General features: G+C 37.9%; 1 protein-coding gene across 10 annotated transcripts in view; it reads left to right on the top strand.

Moving 5' to 3' along the window:
- NEUROD1 (neuronal differentiation 1) overlaps positions 1–13539 on the top strand; it is a 175386-nt gene that overhangs the window by 71628 nt on the left and 90219 nt on the right. The window contains exon 7 of one of the 10 annotated variants that reach the window (XM_074363996.1): positions 7899–8012. The exons of the other annotated variants lie outside the window; for them this stretch is intronic. The gene's annotated coding sequence lies outside the window, so the exon portion shown is untranslated. The remainder of the gene's footprint in view (positions 1–7898; positions 8013–13539) is intronic. 10 annotated transcript variants of the gene reach the window in all.

Below are 13539 nucleotides of genomic sequence, written 5' to 3'. Positions count from 1 at the left end.
ATCTGGAGTTAACTCCTTCTAGACCTCTTTCCCCTTATGTAGATGGTAGAGCCTAGACAGTTTCTTGGATCACGATTCAAAGTGCCTGCCTTGGTTTCTTAGAAAAATCCAGATTTAACAGCTAAGACAGTTGGTTAAGACAGTTAAGTCTGTTCAGAATTAGTCTTCAAAATAAAAAATAGGCAATGTCAAAACTTTTTACATATGTGTTATACATTTACATGTCTTCCATGTTTAAAAATGGAAGTTTATAAAATGTAAAGGCATTTAAAATTGGCACATTTCTCCATTTTATCCTCGGTTTAAAAAATTATCTTTCCTGCCCAATATCACTAATTATCAGAGAAATACAAATCAAAACCACAATGAGGTTATCACCTCACATTGGTCAGAGTGGGCATCATTAAAAAGTCCACAAGCAGTACATACTGGAGAGGGTGTGGAGAAAAGAGAATCCTCCTACACTATTGGTAGGAATGTAACGTGGTGCAGCCACTATGGAAAATAGTATGGAGATTCCTTAAAAAACTGAAAATAGACTTACTCTATGATCTAGCAATCCTACTCCTGGGCATATATCCAGAGAAAACTCTTTGAAAAGATACATGCACCCCAGTGTTTATAGCAGCACTATTTACGATAGCCAAGACATGGAAACAACCTAAATATCCATTGACAGATGATTTGATAAAGAAATTGTGGTACACACACACACACACACATAATGGAATACTACTCAGCCACAAAAAGAATAAAATAATGCCATTTGCAGCAACATGGATGGACCTAGAGATTATTCATACTAAGTGAAGTAAGTCAGACAGAGAAGACGAATACCACATGATACCACTTACATATGGAACCTAAAAAAAGACACAAATGAACTTATTTGCAAAACAGAAACAGACTCACAGACATAGTAAACAAACTTATGGTTACCAAAGAGGAAAGGGGAAGGGGTAGGGATAAATTGAGAATTTGAGATTAGCAGATACAAACTACTATATACAAAATAGATAAACAACAAGGTCCTACTGTATAGCACAGGGAGCTATATTCAATATCTTTTAATAACCTATAATGAGAAAGAATATGAAAAGAATATGCATACATATGTATACATATGTGTATGACTGAATCACTATTGCTGTACACCAGAAACTAACATAGCATTGTAAATCAACTATTCAGTTTTTTAAAAAACCTTTTCTCAGGTGCATAGCAGAACTATTATTTGTTCCATATCTACTAGGAATTTAAAGCAGGGTGTATGACCACATTTCACTACCTCCAAATTTAGTTAGTTTCTTATGCCATCAAATACATCATCAAAGTATATTTTGGCTTTAAGAACAGCAAAAAGGAGGACATTCTTTCCAAGTCATGACAAGCTTAAGGTACAGGATTCCAAAACAAAATTTATGAAAAGTCTTCTCCCTACTCTTAACCCACTAACTCCAAGGACATTTCTGTGATGTGTAGGGTGGGTGCAATTATTGGTTCTAAGCATTGGAGTGGTTGCCTAGGTAAGAAGTAGACCTAGGTTTTCTTCAGCTTTGGGGGGAAAGTGGGTAGACTAGAGGAAGAAGGAAACCGGGATCTACACTTTCATTTTTCTACTTTACTGCTGACCACGGATTATGTTGTATGTGCTTGATCCCATGATAAATAATCATAAAGCGTCTGAAAGGAACCTTGGGCCAAAAACAATAAAAAATTCCAATGATTGCGAAGTTGATGTTGAGAGTTCTGACTCCTCCCTTGAGCCCCATCAACAAAGCAACATGATTATAATTCGAATGAGTTTACCTTCAGATTTGCTCAGGACAGTCCTTGTTTGGCCTGTTGTCGTGGGCTAATTATTACTGATCCTTTCACTCTCAAACATGTCTCTGGAATATAAATTATGTTATATGGTTTTCCTAAAAACAATGAGCATTTAGCATAACACCAACTTGCTAGATTTTTTAAAAATGCTTCATTTTTTAAAATTTTTGAAAGTCTGGTGTGTGCCAGTTGTGATGACTCTTTTTCATTTGCAATCTAATTTATTGTTCACAACAAATCCACTAGGTAGATAAATAATACCATTATTTTAAAAGACAGGACATCATGGTATAGAAATATGAAGGCATTGCTTAAAGCCACATAACCAGGACATGACAGCCACAATTTAAACCATTTCTAGGCAATTGGAAAACCCTTCTCTTTCAATTACATTATGTGCAGTTTCAGAATTGAACCTTGAAAACTTACTCCCTCCACCTACAGTAAATAAATAAAACACACAGACTGAAGCAGCCAGCAATCCAGAGTGGCTAGCTCAAGACAGAATCTAGTTTGCCCCCAGGTGATGAGGCTTGACTGACTCAACCACAGACACAGAATAGATCATAAATTCTAACACAGCTCCATTGTCCTGAATATGTTTTCAGACCTCTGCATACACATCTCAGGGGCTCTATTGAATAAGAAAATACTACTCCAGGGAAACTTTCACTATGTGCTTCTCACTCACTCTGTAGCACTGGAAACCGAGCGGAACTCCTCCCTGCCCGCTGCCCACTGCTACCAGTCTTTCCCACACCCTACACCCCAGAGATGAAGAGAGATAATCAGGGCCTCAAATAGAAGTTTCCCGATTATGAGTCATGGCTCACTCAGCCTTTGTTACAGAGAACCTGGAAGCCTTTGAAACACAGTGTTGCTTTTGGCAGCCTTAATTCCCTGTGCTGTTATCAAGAAACAAGTTACTTTGACTAATTTGCTTGAGAAATTACCTCTGTAATGAGTATATCAAGAGCAGCCCATGTTAAAGGAGCTGGTGTTTAATGTCTTTGTATGTGAATATGTACTCATTTCCTTGCACAATGCTTCACAGCTAACAGCTCCTCAATAAATATCTGTTATATTAAAGTTAAATAAAAATACCAATAAAAGCTAAAATTATAGGGTACTTACTATGATCTAGGCATTATATTAAGAGGTTTATGGAGATTATCTTTACTTCTCTCTCTAGATATATAGATAGATACACAAAGATATATAATATATGTAGTTATCTAAATGTAGATACACTGTATTTTTTGTGCGTGATGTCTTATACATAATAAACAATTAAATATACCCTTACATTTAATTAAATCAGATACAAAATAACTACATAAATCAGCACGGTCCCCTTAACAATTAGTTACTACTTTTGACATGCACCTCATAGAGATAATTTCTCAAACGAATTAGTAGTATGTATTATACAGGGGTATGTATTATATAGTTAAAGTATAAAAATACATTATTACACTCATTTAAATTAGATTAGACAACATATTGTTATATACAATTATAATATAGACACTGTTTAATTCCTATCTGAAAAGCATAGATAATAATATTACCTAATTATTAGAATTGCCAAGTGGAGAAAATTAGATAATGCATGTGAAATAGAGCTTCTGGCATATCTCAGACACTCAATAAATTAATGTCATCCTCTTTATAACTACAATGAAACTTTTATTTAGGAGAAGAATCTTGTTCAGTATTATGTGTTAAGGCCACTGTTTAAAAATATGTGAACGTTCTATCATTGTAAATATTGTTAAATTGTTATTAATATGCAGACTTAAAATATTAGCTTTAAGGTTGGGTTGGGAAAGTAAAATTTTATGGTATACAATTTTCCAAGGATAGATTCTGAAGATTTCTCCTGAAAGGTGACTTTTTAAATATCTTTTTTATACTTTGAACCAAAACAATGGAAAGGAAAATAAAATAGCAAAGTTCTCTTCCTCTTTTTTTGAATCAGAGACTGCATTTAACAAGTGAAAAAAAGAAAGAAAGAAAGAAAGAAAGAAAAAAACCAAAAAAAAGGAAAAAGAAAGAAAAAAAATCTTGCATTTATTATGTTAGTCTTTCAAAAAGGACTCAATACAAAGTTAATGTTAAAAAATGATATTCAATTTAAAATAGAAACAATTTCAGAAAGGTCTGACACTCTCCTTTGCAAAGACTAGGAAAGAGAAAGAAGAGGGTAGAGAGAAAATAAATTTTTCAAGTTAAGCCTTTCTTCATCCTGCTGGGAATGCAGGCACCAAAGCCAGGTTCTCTTCCTTCATTTAAAGACTAAAATTCCCGCAGTTCCAGGGTAGTTCTTGATTAATCTTGGGTGCATGCCATCCCATGCTTCTTGACTGTGACTGGTTCAGGAACATAGACCTAAGCCAATCTTCAAACTATTAGAATTTGGTCAAGAATGATCTAATTTAGGTTAAGACCCAAAGAAATTTCCTGAAGACTTTGGTAAAGAAATTTCCAAATCCCTCAAAGAGCTGGGTTCTCTTTTCTTGGATATTTTTTGTGCATAGAGTCAAGGCTTAAAACTGCTGTAGTCATCTTGGTACTGTTTGAGGGGTAGGCAGATACACAGAGGAGGTAACAGCTGAGAAAGACACAGAGAAGCAGAGCTGGAGAAATTGGATTAAGCCAATGTAAGGTCTGAATCTTGACTTCTGAGGTCAATGAATTTTCTCAAGGTATGGTGCAAGACCAAGAGCATCAGCCTCACCTGGGAACTTACAAGAAATGCACATTCTCGAGTCCTACATTGGACCTGTGGAACTGGAAGCGTCGGGTAGGGCTCAGCAATGTGTGCTTTAAGAAGCCCCCCGCGTGATTCTGAAGCAGGCTAAAGTTTGAGAACCACTGATTTAAGCCAGCTTGAGTCATATTTTCTGATAATTGTTGGCAAAATATATTAAATATAACACATAGTTTGGTAAATGTATATATCAATTATATACTTATTGAAAAGATCTCTTGTAAGTATGCTCAGGTTGACTTATGATGAATCAAAGTGAAAAATTCAAAAAGGGAAATTGTGGTATAGTAAGACTGGAAGATTGTTCTGGTTGAGTGTAATAGTAAAACTCAAAAGGTTTGGACCTAGATTTATATCCCTGTTCCATTACTAATTCACTGTGTAACCAGGGGAAAGATACTTTACTGTCTTCCTCTGTAACATGCAGGTGATCCTACTGCTGTGTTGAGTGTTAAATGAAATAATAAGTGGAGAGCAATTAGAACTTTTTCCTGACATATGCTAAGCATTCAGTGAATATGAGCAATTACTATTTTTTACTGTCAAACAGGCCAAATATTCACCACATCAGAGAAGTCATAAGGAACAATAACACCTGATTGAAATGACTGTACTTTTTTAACCCCTTAACGGAGGCACTGGAGATTGAACCCAGGACCTTACACACGCCAAGCACATGCTCTACCGCTGAGCTATACCCTCCACTTTCCTTGGCCTGATCATATTAACATTCTTTCAATAATGTGGAGTTATTGGTGCCATATTACTGTGAGGATGGCATTTGGATTCAAAGTCAATAATTTTATTATGAAATTTATATCTTATTATGGATATAGCACTGTAATTGTTCACTGAAAAAATCCTCTGAAAAATAGCTCTTAGAGTCTAATTAAATGTTATTTTTAAATTTACTCAACAAATATTTATGAAGGGCCTAGTTTGGAGCACAAATATTAATATATTTTACATAAGACACACAAACACACACCTCTCTTATAAAACTAGAAAAAAAGACTAGATATTAATAGACTTGTTACAGTGTTTGTCTTTGGATAAGGGAACTGTGGTTTGTATTTTTCATTCTGTATTTTCAAAGCATATTTATGTCACTGTCTAATGAAAGTGTACTTTACATATACAAACCACTTTTCTCTAAGGGAAGACAGAGGTCCAGATAATCTCAGGGCATCCACGTTTCATTCCCACTTGTAATATAGTGGCCGGTCAATCCTATTTTGCACAGCATTCAGTTCCCAAATTGTAGATTTGCTTTTGTGCCTATAGCCAGATCGAGTCAGAGTTCATTGCCAGAGTTCAGTACCAACTCATATCTTTAGGACTCCAGACTTCAGGGTAGAAAAATCAGTTGTGGATGCTGAAGGGCAGTATAAGCACCCAAACCTACAGCCAGTGAGCAGATGCTAATGAACCAGCCTATTCTGCATAGAAGCCCTGTGGGCTTTGATCTAGAAGTGCACAGTAGAGAAGCTGACCAGGTGTTGAAGGTTGCCTACCTCAGGAAGTCTTGAGCCAGGAAACCAGCCTAACGTCTTTCTCTCACACATTTTCATTCACCAAAAGCTACATTCTCCAGGCTAGATGTATCCATGTTAGTAGTTACTCACTCATGAACCATGGTAGTGAGCAATCACAAGCCAGGACTCTAGCAAGTAACAACTTACAGCCAGTAAGTAGAAGGTATACACATTCTAACCACTTGTTACTCACCTCGATGATTTGTAATCATTCATTTTCCTCCCATAATTCTGTCTCCATCCAAACCGAACGGGGGAGGCAAAGTATGGCAGCCAACAGAGCACAGTTTTTATGAGCTTGACTCTGTAACCAGACAGTCCTAGGTCTGAATCCCATTCTACTGCTAAAGAACTGTATGACCCAGCAGACACCTAACCTCTCAAACCTGCCTCCTCCGGCTATTATAAAGGCTGACTAAGGTAATACCTGTACAGAGCTTAACTCAATGTCTGGCACAAAGGAAACCCACAGTAGTGGCTAATACCTAATAATACTGTTCCTGTTCTCTTTCTTGATACATCCTTCCTCTGTACTCTTTGCTTTTACTACATAATGAGGTCTAAGCAGCAAATGCCAAGGAGGTAAAACCCTCCAAGTCTAGTGCTTTCTTACCCTTGTAATGAAGAGAGAAGCAGAAATAAAAGTGTGTGATAGTTTCCAGATTGTGAAGTTTTAGTGACTTCAGAAATGCTGGGCTCCTAGAGAACAAATAGCTGAAAGGAAATGAGTATATTCGGCAAACTGTTCCTTAGTGGCCCACAGCCAAGGCCTATGGGGAAGCTGGCCACAGGAGGAAAGAGTGCTCAGACTGACAGCCAGGTGGGAGGGCACCGAGCTCGGCAGCTCCCTCATAACACTGAAACTCCTAAGAGCTACCAGATCCTTGCTTTCTCTCTGACACCCACTGTGATTACAGATGACTTGGAGCTTCACTGATCTCACCTCAGAGTGGAAGAGGAATACCCTGACCAAATGCCCTGGCCAAATTCACACCCTCCTCTCTCCACCCTGAGATCTGTATGTGAGGCAGGTAGATGCCGGGCTCCCCTGGGACCTCACATGGAGTAGTAGGTCACATGACAGCCCTGCAGACTTTGGGCAGCCAGGGTCAGACCCAACCTAACCAGCCTCCCCAGGCCTTATGTACTTCATTGTAGCCCTCCCTTTACCTCACAGCCCCTCAATTGTGCAAAAACCAGGAAAGGGCAAGTCCAGGACACAAGGTCAGATACCATCTTATTTCACACAGCCACCCCACATTCAGAACCTCCAAAGGGAAGTGTGGCATCCGTGGACAGTGCTTTAGTATATATTATTGAAAGAATAACCTCAGATACTAAGTAGAGTCGGCCCCTTGGTTGAATCCACAGATGTGGAACCCGCAGATTCAGCCAGCCAACAACACCAAGCCTTTTTATATCAGGGACTTGAGAATCTGTGGATTTTTATGTCTGTGGGTGATCCTGGGACCAAACTGCCATGGATACAAAGAGACGACTCTAGTTTCTTATAGAAAGGGGCACACAGGAGGTTTGCAAACAACAAAAGACTTTCCATCATGTATCTATGTTTCTTCTCAGCTCATTTGGAAGGTAAATAAGGAAAGCCTTGAAGGTCCTTTTGGAAATACATCAGGTCGTAGACCTGAAATGATCTAAACAAATGATGTAGCTATTAAAATAACCTCATGGGATCCAAAAGGACAGTACATTAAAGGTTAACAAAGATACCTTGCTAATTAGGGTCTTCTCTCTTCTGCCAGAATACCTTGTCATAAAACCTCAACTTTGCCAAATGTCTAAGGCTTCAAATTATCACTGCATCTGTTACATGATCTGGAGAATATCACAGTTCTCAGACTCCTTCTGTCAGCGAGGTAAAGTATAGAATCCTGGGTTTACCGTGAGGTTTAAAAACTGAAAAGCATTATTCACTTCCTACTCAGGTCCTGTTTTCTTTGAAAAGTAACAGTTGAACGCTTTGCCCAGCCCTTACTTTTCCTTTTTGTGTGTTACATTCTATTGTTAAATAACAATAAGAATGTTCACTAGGGGAAATCGTTGATGGCTTCGTTTTTCAGAATAAAAGTAACTTGGTACTGTTGAAACTTGTATAGGATCAGATTTGGAGTTTATTACATATAATAGCAGCTCTTGAACTTCTAATTCAATCCAGGATTAATTCTGAAATGTTCTCTGTCATATCAAACAACTAAAATTATTATTTTCATCGAAGTTTTAAGAAATGCAGAGATTCAGCAAGGATAAAAGCATCAAAAATAGTAAGATAACTTAATTCTAAATACCTTTACTATTATAAAATTATCATATACCTAGTCTCTTCCATTGACCATTCCTCAAGGATTTCACTAGGTCAGAGAGAAAAGCAGGATGGAGAATTCTACAGAGAGCATTTTGGAAGTACAATAAAAATGGCAGGCATGTTGAAGTAAGAAGATGAGTATTTTCATAAACAAATGAGTTATTTCTAAAGAGACAATTTACTTTTGAAAATATTTATAATGAATGCAGTCCAAGTCTATGCCATTGTTATGATTTCAACATGTTCTAGGCCAGAAGACCAGTTTAATTATTTCACAAGTCAAAGACAGAAGGCTCCCAGCACAGAGACTCATCAAGAATAGCTCTTTTCATAACAATTGCCAAATCCCTGTATATAGTTTCATGATGTTATGGGTTGAATTGTGTTCCCTTTCCAAATTCATATGTTGGAGTCCTAATCACTAGCATTTCAGAATGTGACCGGTTGTTGCAGGTGTAATTAGTTAAGACAACGTTGTACTGGAGTAGGGTGGGACCCTAATATGACTGGTGCCTTTATACAAAGAGGAAAGTTGGACAAAGAAGCTGGCACAGGGAATATACCAGGTGAAGACTGGACTTATACTACCATAAACTAAGGAACTACCAGAGGTAGGAGAGAAGGCTGGAACAGATCCTTCCCCAGCACCCGCAGGGGGAAGCTGGCCCTGTTGACACTTTGATTTCAGGCTTCCGGCCTCCAGAACTTTGAGACAATAAGCTGCTCTTGTTCTAAGCCACCTCATTTGTGATGCTTTGTTACGGCAGCCTTAGCAAACTAATATAGGTGTCAGTTTGTTTTTACTCTTCTAAATTTTGCTGCCCTTTTCGAATAATACAAAAGTGAAGACTCATGAAGCAGGGGAATGACCACGCACACTTACCATTCACTCCACTGCCCTGACCCCCGACCCTCCCACATACCCGGCTTCTTCCACAAGAAAACTGCTTGCTGCCTTGCTCAGCTCAGGCTCTCTACAGAGGTAAAGCACAGCCTGCCTTCCAGGTGAGCCCCGTGGGCTCTCTGCCTAGTAAGCCAGCCCTTCATCATAACTTTGCCTGTCTGACTTTGTTGGGAAGTTAAGTTTCTCATTTTAGACAGGAATGGGCCCCTTACCCTGGCAACTGCCCCCACCTTTAACCAAAAGTGCTGAAATTCTCTCAACAAAAATAAGAGCCTTTTCTTTATATTGACTTATGAAATAAACTGCTCCCTCTTCACACACACACAGACACTACAGCAAACTTTCCTGTGGCATTAGAGTGTGATTGGTGGTCTAGAAGATGTTGAGAAAGTGATATGTAAATAGGCTAGCACAAGTTTTTGAAGAATAGTATACTTAAAAGACTGACATACAGCATACGCACAAGGAAATACAGAGAGAAGAATAGAAAATAAAAGACAATTTTGTTTTCTTGTGCACTCAGCAGTCACTCTGTTCCTTGTTGATTGAGAGTATTGAAACTATAGGATAATTAGTATGTGTGCCATCTAGTTTAGGTTTGCTGGAATTTGACCAGAACTGCAGTTACAGATTGGCCCAGCTTTTGTAAAAACCTCTTTGTTTTTCTTGCTCTCAAACACATTGTAAATTCATCAAATGGCCCAAGGCTTTGCCGCTGATTCTCACACTCTTGTAAGAACTTATAAAAGGAGTGTTTGGGGCCAAGGCCTCTAAGCAGGACCCAGGTGTGGGAGGAAATGGTACCGATGATTCATCCCCCTCTAAGGTGATAAAGTCCCTTATTGGATGCAGCACCCTGATGACCAGCTCACCCTGGAAGTCAGCCTCAGTTCTGAGCACACAGTTCACACGAATCTTTGGAGAGGCCTGCAAACCTAAAGCCACAAGCAAGCCTGTGACTCACTCAGAATGAAACACGGGACAGAAGACTCCTGACCATGCACCATCTACTTGCCAAGACTGCTTTCTGCTAACAATCTTTATTCTTCTCAATTCTGGACATCTGGAAATATAGAATATGGCTGAGTGATGCTGCATTGAGTAGCAGATGAAACATCATATAGAAATCAGATCTACAGACAATCTAAAAGGCACATCTTGGACAATACTTCTGATATTCTGTATCTTTTTCTTTCTATCCTATAAAGATAATTTTTTCCATCTAATGAGAGATTGGCAAGAGGGAATGAGGGGGAAAGAAGCAAAAGAAATGAAGAATTTACAAGCTGGATGATGTAAACAATTGTATATATTTAAAATACATGCATTTCAGAAAGATTTTTAGTTGGAAAAATCTGAGAGAGAGAGAGATCCTATTGTCAGTATTTAGCATTTTAGAGAGCATCAAGATTCTGCTGCTTTAATCTGCTCCCTGGCTGCCGGTTAGTTACCAGTGTGAAGTGGAACCCTGTTAAAAATGCATTACTTTTTTATGATAGAAATATCTTCTAAAATTAAAGTAAAATAAACAGTGTTTCCCAATTCATTCCATATTTTAAAAAAAGGGTGTTTCTATTAAAGCAATTCATACCCCTCTACCTCCAAAACATTACTTTAAAACTTTTGGCAAGATGACAATGGTCAGTCCTGTGATTCTGAAAATTGTGGAACACCTATCTCATTATTTCTCCTGAAATCATGTGAAATTCACTACTATTCTTAGGCTTAACACTTTTTTAAAAAATATACTTTTTTTTTAGGACAGTTTTAAAGAAAAGTTGTGAAGATAGTACAGAAAGTTTCCATATACCCCTACACCCAGGTTCCCCCATTAGTAATAATAAGGGATGGTACATTTGTTACTATTAATGAACCAATATGGACACATTATAATTAACAAAGTCCATAATTTATTCAGATTTCTTTAGTTTTCTAATGGCCTTTTCCTGTTTTAGGATTCCATACGTGATACCACATTTCATTTAGCCATATTTCCTTAGGCTCCTCTTGGCTGTGACAATTTCTCAGACTTTCCTTGTTTTGGTGACCTTGACAGTTTTGAGGAATACTGGTCAGATATTTTATAGAATGTCCTTGACTAGTGTTTTTCTCATGATGAGACTGGAGTTAACATGTTTTGGGCAAGAAGACCACCCAGATAAAGTGTCGTTTTCATCACATCATGTCAAGAGCACTACCAGTACATTGAAATCACTCTTGGTGTTGACCTTGATCACCTGGCTGAAGTGGTGTTTGTCAGGTGTTTCCACTGTGAAGTTTCTCTCCTCCTCCCCACCACCTCCGCTTTCTATCATATACTCTTTGGAAATACACTGTTGATATGTTCACCTATTGAAGAATGTCTTGGTTGGTTCCAGTTTTTGGTGATTATGAATAAAGCTGCTCCAAATATTCACATGTACATTTTTGGATGGACATACATTATCAAATCAGTTGGGTAAATACCTTGGAGCATAGTTGCTGGATCATATGGTAAAACTCTGTTTAACTTCGTAAGAAATTGCCTTCCAAAGTGGCTGAACCATTTTGTATTCCTACCAGCAATCAGTGGAGCTCCTTTTTCTACATCCTCACCAGCAATAAGTATTGTTAGTTTTTTGGATTTTAGCCATTCTAATAGGTGTGTAGTAGAATCTCATTATTCTTCGATTTTTAATTGCCTCATAATTAATGATGTTGAGTGCCTTTTCTTCTTCTTGTCTGCCATCTGTGTATCTTCTTTGGTTCCCCAACACATTCTTAAATACTTAGATATCTCTTTGATGGTTGAAGCTGGATGGCAATATTGTATAACCTTTCTATTTAAATTTAGATATTCTCTCCTAGGAAAACTTCCTAAAATTTTTGGCTTTGGATTACTTAAGACAATATTCCCCATGCATTACTAATTCTGACATTATTTGTAGAAGGAGTCCATTTTAAATGGCTATGATGCATATTTGATAAGGTATTTTATTGACAGTCTACATAATAATCTTAAATATTTGTACGATTAGAAATTTCCTCCTTCCACATAAAAAAAGGAAGACAGTGCCTAATAGCATAAATTACCTAACAATGAAGGAGAGGACCAGCGTATGCTGCAGTTATCACATTATCATGCTCTGTGTCCTTGGACAAGTGACTTTACTACATGGGGCCTCAGCGTCCTCATTATCATGCTCTGTGTCCTTGGACAAGTGACTTTACTACATGGGGCCTCAGCGTCCTCATCTGTGCATAATGGGGTAAATGCAGATAACCGAGGATTTCTTCTAACACTCTGGTTTTATTCTTTACTCTCCTCTAGAGTCTCAGGCACTGACCAGAGGCTTGATAACACAGTATTCTTCTCTTTGGCCACCTTCCTCCTACCATTACCACACTGAAGTTCCTTTGTTTAGTTGTTAGTACCTGTTCCAGACCATTCCATAAGTACAACATTTAATTTCAGTGGCTTTTATTGTCTGGAGAATACTTTCCTTTGTTAATTTACTGTGTTTTTATTTTTTCATAGCAAATCTAATTAGGAAGAACTTGCTTTGTCTGAGAGTAATTAAATTTTATAAGGGCAAGTCAGTGATAGCCTTATAGTTTATCTAAAAATCATTCTAGACTGCTTACTAAAATCTGAATTACATTTCTCTCCATTCCCTTCACCGGGAAGACTTCATGAACAGAATTTGGGTTCTTGATCAGTTTCAGCTTTTGGACTACCCTCTTTCTAGGGGACAGATTTTAGAAGCCAAGAAATTGAGCCTGAAAAACAACAAACCACCAAAGAGTCTTACTCAGGATATATTTAGTAAACTCTCTTTTCCTTGCTGTTAAATGTATCCTGTTGCCTTGAAAGAAATGAATACACCTACCTTATACAGTGAGCAGTTTTTTCTCCAGGGAGTATTTTACTCACTCAAGTTCACCATAGGTCAGGCTAAGAGCAGTACTAGGATAAGTCATATTTCTTCCCACAGACATCCTTAACTGCTTCAGGATGCATGGCTGATTAGAAAAAATATACACAGTAGGCACAGTTTGTGACACACAGCAAGCACCTGCATGGCTTGCCATTGTGTTTAAGTCACACAGATTGCCCTGTGAGACAGCAAATCAAAGTACTAGCAGAGAATGTGCATTCAAAGTCAGTTTAGTAGCAGAGAATGTGTGTGAGCCCTTT

This window comes from Camelus bactrianus, chromosome 5, assembly GCF_048773025.1.
Source record: "Camelus bactrianus isolate YW-2024 breed Bactrian camel chromosome 5, ASM4877302v1, whole genome shotgun sequence".
In the NCBI taxonomy this organism is placed as follows: Eukaryota; Metazoa; Chordata; class Mammalia; order Artiodactyla; family Camelidae; genus Camelus; species Camelus bactrianus.
Note: the sequence above shows the minus strand (reverse complement) of the source record. Positions and strands in the feature narration are given on the sequence as shown.